We start from the raw sequence: 17,456 nt of genomic DNA on the forward strand, positions 1-17,456 counted from the left end.
ACACTGGAGAAAGGAAGTCAGCAATGTGGCCAAACTGCTATCGGGGCCAGCGCACTTTCGACACCTGGCAACAGAAATCTCGGCACCACTGGATGGGTGTAATTTCTACACAGAGCTGCTAATACAGAAAAGGGCAGGGAAAAGGCCCTTGTCATCAAACTCCTTCACCTAAACAACTCCAACAGCTTCATAATGAAATGACTAGTAAGCTCCCGACCTATTCCCAGTAACCACCCTCTCAGAACAAAGATTCTATAATTCCACTTCAAAGACTCCCAGAATTCTTTACTGTATACCTCTGGATTCTTCTCCTCCCCAAACACATACACACATTCTCTCTCTCTCTCTCTCTCTCTCTCTCTCTCTCTCTCTCTCTCTCTCTCTCTCTCTCTCTTCCTCCCTCTCTCTCTCCTCTCATTCTCTCCTCCTCTCTCTCCCTCTCCAATCCCTCACTCCATACTCATGCCCTGCCTCCAATCAGTCAAATTTCCTAAATTATCATCCACACGATTAAGTTACCTTCATTCAGGTCCTCAAGTCTAGGAGGCCTTTGTTGACATGTGTTTCATCTTGACAGGTGATGCCTCGCCAAGCAGATAAGATTACCTGTTCACCTACAGTTAATCTTCGAACTGACTTCTGTAGGCTATGGAAATAAAAGGATAAGACTGCGCAGCTTGAATGTCCCATCAAGGTAATCAAAGTAATGGAAGAGGGAGAGAAGACAGATTTCAAAATAAAGACTGAACTGTACTTCAGCAGCACTTAAGAAAACACTATCTGACTAAGCTACCGAGGAACAGACAAATACCCAAAGGACTGCACATTCTCTAAAGATTACTGTGCTCACAGTTCTTGCTTCCCTCAAGGTTCTGCAAGAGATCACATCATAAAATCATATGCGTTATCTTAAAAATGGATAGATATATACTAACATCCAGAATCCTACTGATTTTCTTGCAAATAAAACTACAACCTTATTTCAACTCAAACCCCTGAAAAGGAATAAAATCTGTTTTGTTTAGACTTTCAAAGGTTTCTCTCATCCCTTTTATAAGGAAGAAAAAAAAAAAGGTTAGAGAAAGGAACTCAAAGCTCTGTCTCGGCATTAAGTGCTTTAAAAAAAAAGCACGGGGAAAAATGTCTATTATACATTATCCATTGGAGTATTAAAAAAAAAAAAGGCACTATAGAACAGCAGCTGGGGAATACACACACACACACAAATATATACACAGTATATACATACATACCAGAATGGACAAAAGTAGGTTTCCAGTTGTGAGTGCATGAAAACAGAGTTTATTCTTGTATTATTATCTATTAATTATTTTGTTATTTTCCACGTGAACAACTGTAAACCTACTTTTGCCCGCCCCACATATACAGAGAGAGAAAGACACAGAACACATATAGTTAAAATGTCTAAAATCATTTAATAGTAGTCATTTCCAGTAGGGATGGGGGTTTGCCTTCCACTTTATATATATAATTCTGTGCTATTTTAGTTTGTTTTGTGTGTGTGTTTTTTAAAAAATATATTTTGGTTGATTTCAGAGAGGGAGAGAGAGATAGAAACATCAACGATGAGAGAGAATCATCGATCGGCTGCCTCCTGCACGCCCCCTACTGGGGATCGAGCCAGCAACCCGGGCATGTGCCCTTGACCGAAATCAAACCCAGGACACTTCAGTCCGCAGGCTGACGCTTATCCATTGAGCCAAACCAGCTAGGGCTATTTTAGTATTTTAAAATGAGTAGTGCAAGCTAATTAGTATTACCAGAAAGGAAGAACCTACGATCACTTCACAAATAATAAGAAACAACAATTTTAACAAGTTCTGAGGGCCATTCTGAGCCATATTTTAGTATACTTAAGGCTACATTCATTGAGGCACATTTGTAAAGAATTAAGCAAAAATTCATAGTTTGGGGATAGCATTGTTTGTTCACCATCACTGGGAGCACTGTGCTAGAAGCAGGGCTGTGCTAGGTACTGCCAGATAAAGGAAGAGAGTCTCATGCTCACAGTTCTTGCTTTTCTCTAAGTCTAGTCTTGCTTAGTCTTCCCTTTCTCAAGGAAACCATAGCAAGGAAATTAAAAAGCAAGGCAACAGACCACTGAGCACTGTACAGAGGCAGAGCCACATGGAGGGATAACAACACTCAACTCAAAAATCTTTGCTTTTGGGGGTATAGCTCAGTGGTAGAGCATTTGACTGCAAAAATCTTTGCTTTTTGTCAGATCAGTTTTACTAAGTAACCTGATTAACTTTAAAACCAGATATGCTGCCTATTAGAAAAGCTAAAATAAAAAATGGTGACAATATCAAATGCTGGCAAAGCTGCAAAGAAACTGGATCTCGTACATTGCTGGTGGGACTGTAAAATGGTATAGCCACTCTAGAAAATAGTTTGGCAGTTTCTTAAAAATCCTAATCTATTAGATGCAGCAATTGCATTGCTGGGCACTTAACCCAGAGAAATTAAAACTTGTATCCACACAAAGTTCATAACCGCTTTATCTGTAATAGCCAAAAACTGGAAACACCCAGAATGCCCTTCAATAGATGAATGGTTAAACTGTGGTACATCTATACCATGGAATGATAAGCAAATAAAGAGGAATGGATTATTGCTACACTCAACTACTTGATGGAAGTGCTAAGTGAGAAAATGCCCATTTCAGAAAGTCACATACTATTATGATTCCATTCCCATAACATTTCAGAAATGACAAAATTATAGACAGAGAACAGATTACTGGTGGCCAAGGATTAGGGGTGATGGGGGAAGGGGGTGACTGTAAAATGCAATTATTATTATTCATTCAACTGCCCAACCACTGAAGAACTAAGGAAGTGTGAAAACTTTGTAAAGCAAAGCACATTTCATATTATTTGGCAGTGCCTCCTATGGAAAAAAAAAAAAAAAAAAAAAAAAAGAGTCTTTAAACATAGATCAGGTAGTGGCCCAACCACCTGAAATACATTTCAGGCATTATTTGTGCCCTATCCCTCCAGGTATTTTTTTTTTAATCGAACAGAAGCTAGAGTAAAATTTAAAATATGTAGTGGAATTTTTAGTATTAGAGCAAAACCTCCATTTAGAAAACTTGAACTCTTACCAAAATAAAATATAAAAGTATTTTTAAAAAATATTCACCATTGCCCTAACCGGTTTGGCTCAGTGGATAGAGCGTCGGCCTGCCAACTGAAGGGTCCCAGGTTCGATTCCGGTCAAGGGCATGTACCTTGGTTGTGGGCACATCCCCAGTAGGGGGTGTGCAGGAGGCAGCTGATCGATGTTTCTCTCTCATCGATGTTTCTAACTCTCTATCCCTCTCCCTTCCTCTCTGTAAAAAATCAATAAAATATATAAAAAATATTCACCATAATAGCTCCTCAATTTTGTGCATGAACATTTAATGTGTGATAAATGTAGTAAAATATCAATTATTCAGACTCTGATAGAAGGCCAGATTAAGTAACTGCTATTTCTTCAAGAAAAAGTCATATTCTTTTAAGTATATACAGTAACTTAAACTAATCTGACAAATTGGTTCATTGTTGGATTTTAGCATAAACTCTATAATTGACACTTTAATGAACAGAAAACAATAAATCTGAAATAATCAAACCAGTTATTCATATGTTACTGGTTTCTTTGCAATATTTTAAGTACTTCATTTGTGGAGAATGTTTTTTCTATATAATCTATCATTTTGTAGCAAGTTAAGCTAGTGAACAAATTTTAAGCCAAAATAAAGGAATCTAATTTTCTTAAATTTTAAACAATAATCATTTTTAATATTGCCTTAGAACAGTGGTCAGCAAACTCATTAGTCAACAGAGCCAAATATCAAAAGTACAACGGCTGAAATTTCTTTTGAGAGCCAAATTTTTCAACTTAAACTTCTTCTAACGCCACTTCTTCAAAATAGACTTGCCCAGGCCGTGGTATTTTGTGGAAGAGCCACACTCAAGGGGCCAAAGAGCCGCATGTGGCTTGCGAGCCGTAGTTTGCCGACCACGGCCTTAGAACATAGATGCCAATATGTTCTACAGAAATAATAGCACCTGGTATATCTTAATATTTTTATATTAATTATAGCATCCTTCCAGGTATTTTTATCTGAGCCGCCCTAGAGCCATGAACAACGAAATCAGAAGGCAGGAAAAGTAACCCATGCTGAATGAACTCACTGCAATTTGAGCTCAGCATTCAGCCAAAAAGTATCTGCTTGAAATCAAAAGCATCTAAAAACTGCACCAATTAGACAAATAAATTGTGAAAGCTGTGGTTACCAGGTAGGGCACCTCACTTGACAGGCTTCTTACTGCAAACAGTTTTTCTTCTTACTCCAAAGTCTCAGTAGCTGTCTTCAAAATGTGAGGGAGAGGTCAGTGGAAAAAATTTAAATGATACTTCCTCTGTGATTCTCTAACCCAGTCCTCACAGGGCCTCACACATACTGAAAGCAGGATACGTGTTCAAGTCCAAATAACAAAGTTTTACTTTCTATACTTACTGATCAGGGCTTCTTACTAAAAGTAGTCTATCACCATTTATTTCATAATCACTCACAACAGGAGGCATCATGGGGTGCCAATATCTTTATATCTTATGTAGAAGTCAATTTATTGAGAAGGCCTACTGACAAACAGGAAAGGAAGGGAAGGAGGGAGGGAGGAAACAAAAACTAACAATAAATTCTCCTCTAACCCAATGCTGTTTATCCAAATGTGCTTTTAAGGTGACTAGTTTATACAACAAATACAATTGTAATTTTAGAATTAGAAATAAACTATAAAACAATCCTTCAGTACAAATAGAACTAAAACTAGTAAAACAAGTAACAAGTATTGCTAATATCATCTTTAAATCACATTCCATGTACAAAAGGATAATTTTAAGCCCATATTATATTAAATGGAACCTATTTCTTTTCTTTTTAAAAAAATATATATTTGTATTGACTTTAGAGAGAGAGGAAGGGAGAGGGGGAAAAGCGGAGAGGGAGAGAGGGAGAGAGGGAGAAAGGCAGAGGGAGGGAAGGAGAGAGAGAAAGAGAGAGAGAGAGAGAGAGAGAGAGAGAGAGAGAGAGAGAGAGAAACATCGACTGGCTGCCTCCTGCAAACCCCCTACTGGGGCTGGAGCCTGCAACCTAACCATGTGTCCTGACCAGGAACCGAATCTTTCAGATCATGGATGACACTCAACCAACTGAGCCACTCCAGCCAATCCAAAATGGAACCGATTTCTAAAGACCTAACAGATGAGCTGATGGAGAGTGAGGCAGCTGTAGCCTGGTGGTTGAGAGCTGGGCCTTTACAGCCAGACTACTTGGATTCAAACACTGTGTGGCCTTAGGTCCACTGTTTAACTTTTCTGTGCAGCATTTTCACATCTTTAAGAACACAGATAATACACCTATACCTAGTAGGATTGTTGGGAGGATGAAATGTGTTCACATAGTCCCTGGTACATGGTAAGCACACATTAACTGCTGGTAATTTTTGTGCAAGTGAAATATAACACAAAGAGAACTATCACACAAGAAAATACATGTCAGTCTTTTGATCAATCCTACACTAAATTCTCTCATACTTTTAGACACAAATAAGCCTTCCACTTCTAACTCCCACTAAAGAATGCATATAACCCTAGCCGGGTTGTTCAGTGGTTAGAGCATCGGCCTGAGGACTAAAGAGTCTCGGATTCAATTCAGGTCAGAGACACATACCTTGGTTGTAGGCTCAATCCCCAGCCTCAGTCAGGGCACACATAGGAGGCAACCAATTGATGTGTCTCTCCCCCCTTCCTTCCACTCTAAAAATTAATGGAAAAATACCCTCAGGTGAGGATTAACAACAACAACAACAAAAAATGCATACAATTTCATTCAGAAAAAAGTATCATTTTACACAATGCAATGAATAAAGTAAACCCTGTTGAGCATGCTTAACACTCCCAGCTCTGCTTGGCAACGTATCAATAGGAAAGGGGACTGTTGTGTAAAGGTGGTTTTATAACATCCTTCACCAAATGTAATGTTCAAAGTGAAAATTCAAGACTTCACATAGCAGGCATGGAGATTTTCAAAAACACCTGTACCCTCACTCATGTTTCCCATCCTATCTAATAAAGAGGGGATATGCTAATTGACCCTCACACCATCACAAAGATAGCAGCACCCACAGCCAATAAGTAGGGAATATGCAAATTGATGCCCCACCCTCAAGGATGGCGGTGCCCACAGCCACAAGATGGCGGCGCCCAGTCCCTCCGGAGTCCCCCAGTCCCCTCAGCCCCCTAGCCACCCAGGGCAGGCCCGAGGTGCAGGTAACCAGGGCCAGCCGAGGCTTGCGCTGCCAGCAGTGGCAGCAGCAGAGGTGTGATGGGGTGTCACCTTCCCCTGATCGCCGGGTCGCCTCCTGCCCGAGTGCTCCCGGACTGTATAAGAGGGCAAGCCAGACTGAGGGACCCCCCTCCAGTGCATGAATTTTCATGCACCGGGCCTCTAGTATAATAATAAAAGTGTAATATGCAAATTGACCGAATACTGAACGACCAGCAGAACCAGTTGCTATGACGTGCACTGACCACCAGGGGGCAGACACTCAATACAGGAGCTTCCCCCAGCCCACAGGCCCCAGGTCCCAGGCCCCCCGCGCGATCGCCCTGCTGGTCGCCCCGCAAAGGGAGGTGACTGGTGGTGGTGGGGGAGCAGGGCCGGTGAGCGGGCAGCGCCAGGCCAGCCAAGGCAGGTGCCAGCAGCCCCCCCCTACGATCACCCCACCGGTCACCCCGCAGATTGGCCCTGATCACCCACCAGGCCTAGGGACCTTACCCGTGCACGAATTTCATGCACCAGGCCTCTAGTCAAAGTTATAAGAACCAAAGTGCTTTAGGCTAGCACACAGCCTGCCAACATGCTATCCTACTGAATAGTCAGTAATGGAAAAAAAGGCTCTGATGGTTAACAGTCCCATAACAGCCCCCATGACCATCCACCCTGCCTCAATTAGAAAGATAATTTGTTCTAGAGATGCTTAAAGAAAAAAGACCTGACTTGAATAACCTAGACACAAACAATACCTTTCTCCATTTCTAGGTTTTCTAACTATTCAGGGAACAACACAGACATTTTGGAATAGGAAACATAAATTGTTTCCAAAAGTATTAAACAACTAGATACCTGGTGCACAAAATTCATGCATGGGTAGAGTCCCTAGCCCTGGCCGGCAATCAGGGCTGATCGGGACCTTCCGGCTGCCGGCTGGGGCCTTCCTTCATTCTGCGCTGCCCCCTGGTGATCCATGCATGTCATAGTGAGCAGTTGAACTCCCGGTTGGTCAAACTCTCTGAGGACAATTTGCATATTAGCCTTTTATTATACAGGATGCTTGTCCAAAGGCCCCAATATAGTTAGCTAGTAATTTAGACAGCTGTGCTACGAGCCACAGCGCTGCATTTTCTAACTAGCAATTTTCAATTGCTTCTGAACAATTGAAACTTTCTCCAGCACAAAGTTCAGACACAGGGAGCAGTGTCCTTGCAAACATTCAAACAGTTTCATTATTGTTTAACCACCAAAATAATAGCTCCAATAATCTATCAAGTTTGACATTTCATCCAACTAAGCAATTAAACCAGAACATAAAACATGCATGAAGATATTTTCTCCCCTGTTGCAAATCAACACTCATTTTGACATAGTAGCCACACAAATAATGCTTATTCATAATCTATATATATAAAAGCCTAAGTGACCAAACGACCGGTCACTATGACGCACTGACCACCAGGGGCAGACGCTCAATGCAGGAGCTGCCCCTTGGTGGTCAGTGCGCTCCCACAGCAGGAGCACCACTCAGCTGACCAACGGGCCCCAGACACAGGGCTCATAGCTGGCGAGCACCATTGCGGCAGCACGAGCCTCTCCCAATTGAGACTGACTGGGTGCGAGCCTGCAGCAGGTGTGTTAGGGGGACTCATTCCAGCTCGACGTTTTTTTTTTATCCTTATAATAGAACCTTTACTACTACTGCTCTGGGAAACACAGAACTAGATCAATGGGCGCTGGCATGATGATTCAGCGTCACCTGAAGCGCTGGGTCCAACCATATGGTGAAGGAAGGTGGAGTGCCTGTTTGACAAGTTCTCTGGAAATATCATGGCACGCCCCTCCCCACCAGCTCTGTAGCAAACACTGGCTAAAGTAAACTTCAGCTTTGACACAGAATGATTATGCAAACTCTTCCATCAATATATGGTAAAATTGTTAGGGGCAGGAGGGAAAAATAGGAGAGTGGAGAATAGCTACAGTTATAAAAAATATTAATCATGCTCCGTTAACCGTGATTGTTTTATTCTGATGAAAGAAAGCACATTCTAACCTGGCTGAGAGTTGTATGCCCCCAGACCTGGATGCGGCCCATTCTCCTCATCTGAGAGGAGAGATGAACAACCTTGTTGTGGACACCAGAGGCCCCAGCCCTTTGCAACCCCCCAGCCCACAATGCCTGTAATCTGTAACCATTATACCCCTTCTTATTCCTCTGCCTACTTCTCCATGTAATATTTGTCCTCCGATCCCATCTAAGCAGCTGGTTTATGGAGGGGCGCAGAGCAGATTTTCGTGGATGACCTGATGCTTTCCCATCCTACCCGCATTACTGGAATAAATGCTCATACATGATTCAACCCTTTCTCTGCTTAATAGGCTCAAGTAGTGACAGGCAGCCCGGACCCATTTGTTGTCCGGTTTCAAAATGACCACAAATGGTACCTGAATCTAGTCATGCTCAAAAGGTAGAATTTTCCACTGTGGACTGGTCAAGTCCTAGTCCCTTGGTTATTCCTTCCCACCCTGTGCCCCTTGCATAAAATCTTAGCCCCTGTTCCTCTCCATCTTCATAAAATCCAAATTACCCAAACAATGATTGCTAATCTGCAAAAACAATTCCTCCCTCTTCCAGAACCATCCTTTTCTAAGGATTTCTCAAACTAGCTGAACTTCAGTAGACCCACTCCTGCTAAAGCCCTAGAAAACATTCTGCCCTCGTTCTTCAAATTAGAATGCTCCTTTTGTCCAGCATTTTCAAATAAAGGCTTATGCTCTAGTGAATCTTCTTCCATGCCATGTAAAATAATAACTTAGCCTGGTCATGAAGGGTATAATTAATTGGCTATCGGCCCATTCACTCAAGACCTGGGAAAAGGTTGGGAGTCAACAGAGGAGGCTTGGTTATTTCTCAAGCAGACATCTTAATCATTATGAAAATAATTTTAAAAATTTTAAAAAAGGTTAGATTTGAAGAAAATGCTGGAGGGACCACACAATTTCCTCTATAATTTAGGATAAAAAAATATTGATTCCATGTGCCATAAGTCTGTGGGATCAGGACTAAGACTGGAAAGATTTTCCAAAGCAAATGAAGAGTGAAACAAGCAGGAAGATGGTTGGGTGAGGGCAGTCCATTTACTTAAGGAAAGCCTTTTTTTCCTTTTCTTTTTTTTCCAGTTAACATAATCCAGCAGTTACAAATAAACAATGGTGCTGATTACTAACGAATTACATTTAACTACTCAGAGGCTAGCAGAGCCTCCACTTGGCCAAACTTCCTATAAATTTCAGGATGACTAGGCAGCATTTCTTTGAAGAGGATCAAGGCAGTTAAAGGGTTTCAGCAAATCATTCTGGCTCCAAACAGTTCCAATGGGGATGGGCTGCCCCTACTCTTAGGACTGGCCTGGTGGAAACAAAGAGTTGTCCCAGGGCGCCCTGACCACTCCACAGGCAAGCGATAATGAAACCACATTTTTATATGCAATTCTAGAAAAGGCACGTGCATCTTAAACTAGGAGATGTAGGCGAACCCGTAGCACTGGAAAGGAGCAAATTTTAAAAGTCAATTAACTCTTGCTGAATGAAAAATTAAGTTCAAATTCAGCACACGAGTTGTAGCCACTGAGAGAGCAAGGTTTCACTGTTTCTTTTTGTAGGACAAGGAGAAATTACCAGACCAAGGTCACTTTCCATTAACAGGGGGAAAAAGGTTAGCAGCCTCAACAGATAAAAACCTGTGTAGGTCCTAACTCCACGAAATCAACAGCCTGGTGAGAATCTCTCCAAAATCCTGTAGGGAATTAAGTGTGGATTAGAGTTATTAAATGTAAAGTCTCCTTGAGAACAACTTCTGTTCCTGAAGACTAGAGCCTATGATTCTGTGAAATGTATCAGAGAAAAATTGTGAAGTGGATTTGCCAGGCATCACAGCCTTCCCACTTTCCTATCAGGTCTGCAAACACTATGATCTAAAAAGAAGAGAGCAGTGATTTGGGGAGGGAATTAAATAATACACCTTATCTGAGAAAACCACTCCATTCTCTAGTCTTTGCAAAAGTTCACATGCTCAAGTAACTGTAATATACTTAGGGGTTCCCAAAAATTACATACATTTCCTCAAGAGCTGTAGAAAATATAATCACAGGGTAAAAGCCAAATACTGTCTCTTTTGAATGCTTAAATAGCCAATTATGTGTCTTAATACATTAATTCTATATAGAGAAAGAGACTATTACAGTAAAGTTGAATAAAACATCTTTAAAAATGTACCCTGGGGCCTACATACATTCGACAGTAAAATCACCCTCAAAAAAAGCAGTTTTATGCAACGTCTAGTATTTTAATTTCCCAGCTGCCAACAAAAATATATAAGGAGCAGAAATTAAACTAATTATGTCAGCAGCGCAGTGAACAAAACTTTAATTGTATTACACACTCGTTAGACATTTATGGAATACAACAAAGGCCCTTAAGGGCAGAACTTCTTTAGAATATAAATGATTCCCAGTCAATACGACAGAAATTAGTCTGTTTGGGCAATAAAATTCATGGTTGGGATGTAAAAATTCAACCAATATCATAATTCAATATAAAAAATGTATAGTGTAAGAAACAAGTCTTTGAATGGGCTTTAAGTCACTCTGTGATTTACATATGCCGTATCCTTAATAGGTCCTTTAAACCAGTATTGTACTAATCAGCTTTTTTAACATTCTGCCCACAAAAGAGCCTATTCATTTAGCTGGGAGACAGGTGTTAGCAACCAGCAACCTCTTAGCCTGGAGTTCCAGGGGCCTGCCTTCAATAATGGAAGGCCAATTTGAAAGAGGGAAAGAAGGAGAGAGGGAAAAAGAAGCAAAAGAGACCAAAAGGGAAAAAAGGGGAGATGAAGAAAGAAATGGATGTCAGGTGCTACCTAATGGGGACACCCTCAAAGCCTCCTGGCCTAAACTGAGCTCCTGGGCTACCACCCAGACACCATAAGGCAGAATGTGGATAGTGTTAAGTTATTCCTGCAGACAATAACTCTGGATATAAGCCTACATTCCACACCTAAAAAAATTCTTACCCATAATCTCTAGTTCTTAATGTTAGGTCTGATCAAATAATTGAATCGATACCCCTCCCCTGGGATCTGACCTTTAGGCCACTTCACAATGGACATTCCACTTGCTTAGATCACATTCCACCTGCTAAGACCATTATCTCTCCCCTCTGGAGTTCCCCAGAATCCGGCAGAATCCGGCCCTGCACAGAGAATTCTCCACCCAGAAAAAGCCCGCCTAGTCCTTTAAAAACATCTGACTCTCAGTCTTTGGGAGCTGGCCCCATTTTGGGGCTCAGCCCATCTGGGTTTCCAGATGACCTAATAAATTCGTCATCCCTCACCCCTCTAGCCTCGTGTGTTCCTCCTTCAGCGACCCTAACATTTAACTTTATTCCTCATTCTTTCATACATCTTCTAAAAAAGCCAAATGAAAGACAAATACCACTAATACCATATGATTTCACTTGTATGTTGGATCTAAAGAACAAAATACACAAAACTGAAACAGGCTCAGATATGGAGAACAGACAGATGGTTGTCAGAGGGGAGGGGGGTTGAAGGACTGGGTGAAAAAGGTGAAGCCCAGGCCGGTGTGGCTCAGTTGGTTGGAGATCATCCTGTACACTGTGAAAGGTCTCAGGTTTGATCCCAGCCTCCCACCTGTTGGGAGGCAACCAATCAATGTCTCTCTCTCTCTCTCTCAAACATCTCTCTCTCTCTCTCTCTCTCTCTCTCTCTCTCTCTCTCTCTCTCTCTCTCTCCCCTTCTCTCCAAAAATCAATGGACATGTCTTTGGTGAGTATATAAAACAAAAAGGTGAAGGGATTCAGAAGTACAAATTGGTAGTTACAAAATAGTCATGGGGTATCAAGCACAGCATAGGGGATACAGTTAATAATCTATATCTATATACATAAAAGCCTAAGGGACTACACGACTGAACAACCTATGACAAGCACTGACCACCAGGGGGCAGACACTCAACGCAGGAGCTGCCCCCTGGTGGTCAGTGCACTCCCACATCCAGAGCACCACTCAGCTGACCGACCCATCCCGGCAGCCCACCAGCCCAGCGGCAGCCACTCACTCCTTCAGTAGTCCTGCAGGTCCAATCTCCGGAGAATGGGCCAGGCACCGTCGGACCAGCACCACTGACATGATCCCAACAGCGCCACTTCCCCTCCCTAGACGCTCCGTAAGAAAGAAACAATATAAAAGTGGCCACCAGGTGGCTCCCGACAACCAGCACGAATGTCAGTGGGATGGATCCGGAATCCAGGAGGACAAGGGCATCCCACCACCTGCCCAGAGGGCCAATTGCATCCTGGTCCCCCCACCCACCTATGCACAAATTTGTGCACCAGGCCTCCACCAGTATTGTAATAACTACGTATGGAGCCAGGTGGGTACTGGAAATATCGGGGGAGAGGGGGGAACGCTCTGTAAAGTATATGACTGTCTAAACACTATGGAGTACGCCTGAAACTAATACAAAATAATATTGAATGTAAACTGTAATTGAAAAAGTTTTTTAAATTAAAAACAAAAAAGCTGACTGAGTAGATATTTCTAGAGATATACAGAAGGCTAGATTTAGCAAGACATCTTAAGCCTACAGAATAAAAATCTTATGAGAAAGTAGGAGAAAAGAACATTCACTGACTTGCCTACAAGGTACACAGAAAATATTTATCTCTTTTAATCCACATAACAATCCTATCAGGCATTTTTTTTTCACCTTACAGGTGAAGAGAAAATGAAGCTTACCGAGGTTAAATAACATGTCTAAAGGAGCTTAGCCAGGAGATGGAGGAGCTGGGATTCAAAACCACAATTGTCTATTTCCTACATTGTTTAGCTTTTCCCAAGTTTAATTCCCTAACATATTTAGTTCCCCAATTCTGTTTTAACTCAGATGGTTCTGTATTTCAATAATTTTTCTTCTTTCCATGAACTCAGCAAAGTACTTGTGACTACATTTTACTGACTATTACGCATCTTATTATTTTCAATAAGCACTTCAGCTATGTAGAAGTGAAACATCTGGCAAGTTGGCTTTATTTAAAAACCCTACATACAGAGAATTCCCAGGCATCTCTCCTATCCAACACTGACCATAACCAGATTGACTAGTTTTCAGACTTCCAGCTGTTTCCACATTATCATTCATTTGTCAACTCAGGAAATAAAGGAAGCCACTTTCACCAACCCTCTCTCATGACTCCCACTACATAATACAGCAGAGAGGGCCTCTCAGTAAAGCAATTTACATAAAAGTTATAAAAGCTCCTTTTTATCTGTCAGGACTAGGAAATGGGCTATTCTAGCAAATCAAACATCCTGAAAAACATGATGCTTTTAAAGGGACTACCAATTTATAAAGAATTTCAAACAATACAACAGTGGCTCCCAAACCTGCTACAAATCAGAATCACCTGCAGAGCTTTTGGGGAAGATGCCAGAGAGGTTTTTATAATGTAGATCACTTACTTACTCAATCAAAATTTCCAGGAGGTGGGACTAGAAAACCTGTATTTTTAAGGAACCCCTCAGTGACTCAGCTGCAAAGGGCTAGGTACCACCGAATCTTTCAAAGAGCACTGGCTTTTGAAAATTCCTTGCAATAAAACATAACTAAAAACGCTGAAGCTGCACTGAATACAATGTGACCTTTTTTGATGATTCAGGAGACGGCAGGCTCTCCCAGTGCCTCCAGTTCATCACCATACTGGCAAAACCAGAAAGAAAGGAGAAGATTTTCTATTGGTGGAAAGCTGGAAAAGACAACTTTTGTTTTTCCATGAGATTCAAAGAGCTGGTTTTCCCTGGAGGAAATGTAGATTTTGTGCTTGCTTTGAAAAAGGAAAATGTTTAAAAACGTACAGAACTCTCTTAACCAACTGCTTAGCTCCAATTTAGAATGTTAACGGGCCCAACAGCATCAAAAATGTGGAATGTTCAACCGGAATAAGAGAAAGCAGAGAAACAATCTAGACAGTCTTAACTAAGAGAAAAGAAGACAATGCGTTTAAGCTAAGAATGGCATTAGAGGATTATATAAAGCCACTGTCCTGACCATGGCAACTGATAAAACCTGGAACCTGGAGAACTGATGTCTTTGAACACATGAGGCTGAGGATTCCTACCTACTTGGGATGGCTTTCATGTGAGCTATAATAGGATTTCCTATTAAGAGCCCAACTGGTTTTAGGATTTTAAAACTCCATGAATAACAAAGTCAAAACATGAAAGTGACCAGACCATGTTCCTATTGAAGAAATGGGAATCTGTGCATTTGGATATAAAACTACTGTCCTTACAATTGCCAAACTCTTTCTTACATCAACACAAGTAACTACTACCAATACGCAGTAACCAAACAAAAATAATCATCAGTAACCACAACCAAATAATAATGATGATGATGATGAAGCAGCTCACCCCTTGAGACTACAACAGCCATTTAAAGTATATATTTTCATTAAATTCTAAATTGTATCTTCGCTCTGTATTGCAGGGGTTTTGAAATTCCAAGGTGCAGAGTTTAAATCTTTCCTCCCAAAACAAGCACTATGGCTAGCACAAGTTTGATGTCTCTAATCTACCAGCAAAATATTAGCAGTAGCCCGGCCAGCATGACTCAATGATTGAGCATCGACCTATGAACCAAGAGGTCACCATTCAATTCCGGTCAGGGCACATGGATTGTGGGCTTGATCCCCAGTAGGGAATGTGCAGGAGGCAGCCGATTAATGATTCTCATCATTGATGTTTATATCTTTCTCTCACCTCTCCCTTCCTCTCTAAAATCAATAAAAATATATATTTTTTTAAAAAAATAGCAGTAGTAGTAAAGGTTCTATTATAAGGATAAAAAAAAAAAAGTCGAGTTGGAATGAGTCCCCCTAACACACCTCAGGTTTATGTAAGTGCTTTCAAAAAGTCCTAGGCACCACTCTCTCATAGATGGGTGTGGCTGTATTAAACTCCACAATAAACATGTAATTAGGGGGGAAATTGTCCTTTTTTGTTATTGTTGCTGTTTTGTCTTCTTAAATGCTGGTAACTGAAAAATGCCTTTTCCACTGCTATTTTAAAGCTCTTAAAATGATATTCCTATTAGATGGTGTGCTAAGCAGAGTTATGTTAATGGGCTTGGGCTGGGAAAAAGTTTGAAAACTAATTCCTAAGCATTCTGAGAAGGGCTCTCTCTTTTTGTGTGTATTATTTTAGCAACTGGTTAAATTGAGTCAACTTAAGAGAGTTTGCAACCCTTGATCCCAGTGTAAACAGTCAGTGTAAACTGTCTACCTGATCAATATGAAAGTTTTTAGTGAACTGGTCTTCATAATTAGATATAGACATTAAAAAGGGGGTGTCCTAGATTACACGGGAATTTTCTTCAAACACAGTCAAGTTACTAGGAAGCTCTGCCACGTCAATTTGCAATTGTTACATACAATTTTCAAACATTTTCAAACTTAACGCCGCTAAATAAACTGTAATTTTTTGAATTGTATTCTGAAGCCTGGAATTATTAGAAAATTTGACAAAGTTTCAGAAACGCACGCCATTATCTATTTCCTTGAATGTGAAAGAGAATGCAATCAGGAAAAAAGGATGTTACGTTGTCCAACCTGAAATCCCCTGAACAGAAGTATTCCTGCCAGCTCCCACCCTAGAACTCTGTATACAAACTCAGCCCCGCACCACGTCCCCCGTCTCCTATTCCTAGAAAAATGGGTTCAATAAAATGAACAGCCTTGACCACATTTCAGTAACGTGAACTGTCACTGGGAAAACCACAAGCTCCTCCAAAGGGCTGTAGCAACAGGGGTGACCGGAAGTCTCCTCCGTCCTCCCAACCACTTGCAAAAGGGATGGAATTCGGTCCTTACTGTCTTCTTAGAAGGTCATATGCACCTGGGATGTTTGTTCATCACGTCACTGGCCTTCTGCCAGGGTGCAAAGTGCCAGTGCTGGGTAAAACCCTATTTCCAAGCCAACAATACTCCTGCCCCGGGTGGACGGGGAGAGCGTGGAACACTCTTCCTTGATTACACAAGCAGGGTTTTTTTGTGTGTGTGTGTGTTTTTTTTCCCCCTAGAACGAATGACAGGCCAACAAAAAGGAGAAAATGTGCTGTTCTTATCTCCTGCCGGCCTGAAACCAAGCTCTGAGTAGACAGACAGATGCCTGCCCGGCTCGGGCTCCCGGGTCTACCCTACCTCCCCATCCCTGGTCAAATGTCTCCCGGGCAGCGAGCCGCAGGCAGGCCCCGCGCCCCTCTCCGCCTGAGCCACGGGCGACCTCACTCACATCATCCCCAACGAGCACAGGACAACTCCCCAGCCAGGAGCCGTGGCCATTCCCAAACTTCTCCACCGAGCCTTCCAACTCCGGCCGCCCTCCCCTTCCGAGAAGCCCGCAGGCCTCCTCCACGGAGAAGCGGGGACAGGCTAACCTCTCTGGAGCGGGGAGCAGGCCGCCCCGTCCTGACTCAGTTTACTCGGCCGTAAAGCAGTCTCTGCCCCCCGCCACCCGCTCACCCGACCTGCCGGTCTGCACGGCGTTCGGAGAGAGCTGAGGTTCCCCGGCCCCCGTCGGTGCCCCCACAGGGGAAATGCGTTCTTGGGGGGACCTGTCAGAGGACAGGTGCGGGCTGCCCGGCACGGGACCCCAGCGCTGCAGGAGCTCCCCCATCCCGTGCGGGGCGGGGAGAGCCCCAGGCCGCGTCCGGCACGGAGAAGGCGCCCCAGACCACACAGCCAGGCGACCCCCACGGCCGAGCAGCGCACCCCGCTCCAGCCTCCCCCTTGGACCCCATCCCGGGCCGGGCGCCCCGCGGGTCAGCGCCGCCGCCACCTCCTCCTCACCTGCCGCGGCCGCCGGCTCGGCCCGCACCTGGGAGGGGAGGCGCGGGGCCCGGATTCGGGCGGCGGACGCCTCAGGCTGGGGGGCTCCAGGCTCCGCCGCGGCCGCGTCTCCGGGGCTGAGGGGTAGCGGGGGGCAGTCGCGACATCCTCACCGGCTGCCCCAGGAAGTTGGCCCCCC

At 43.0% G+C, this 17,456-nt stretch overlaps 1 protein-coding gene across 3 annotated transcripts in view; it reads right to left on the minus strand.

Moving 5' to 3' along the window:
• RFFL (ring finger and FYVE like domain containing E3 ubiquitin protein ligase) overlaps positions 1 to 17,456 on the minus strand; it is a 68,500-nt gene extending 51,044 nt beyond the window's left edge. For 2 of the 3 annotated variants that reach the window (XM_079797484.1, XM_079797483.1), the window contains exon 1: positions 17,279 to 17,456. The gene's annotated coding sequence lies outside the window, so the exon portion shown is untranslated. Of the gene's footprint in view, positions 1 to 519; positions 579 to 17,278 lie in introns of those variants that run through there. The other variant, XM_079797485.1, reaches the window with a different exon arrangement.

Source organism: Cnephaeus nilssonii (genome assembly GCF_951640355.1).
Source record: "Cnephaeus nilssonii genome assembly, chromosome: 19".
Classification (NCBI taxonomy): Eukaryota; Metazoa; Chordata; class Mammalia; order Chiroptera; family Vespertilionidae; genus Cnephaeus; species Cnephaeus nilssonii.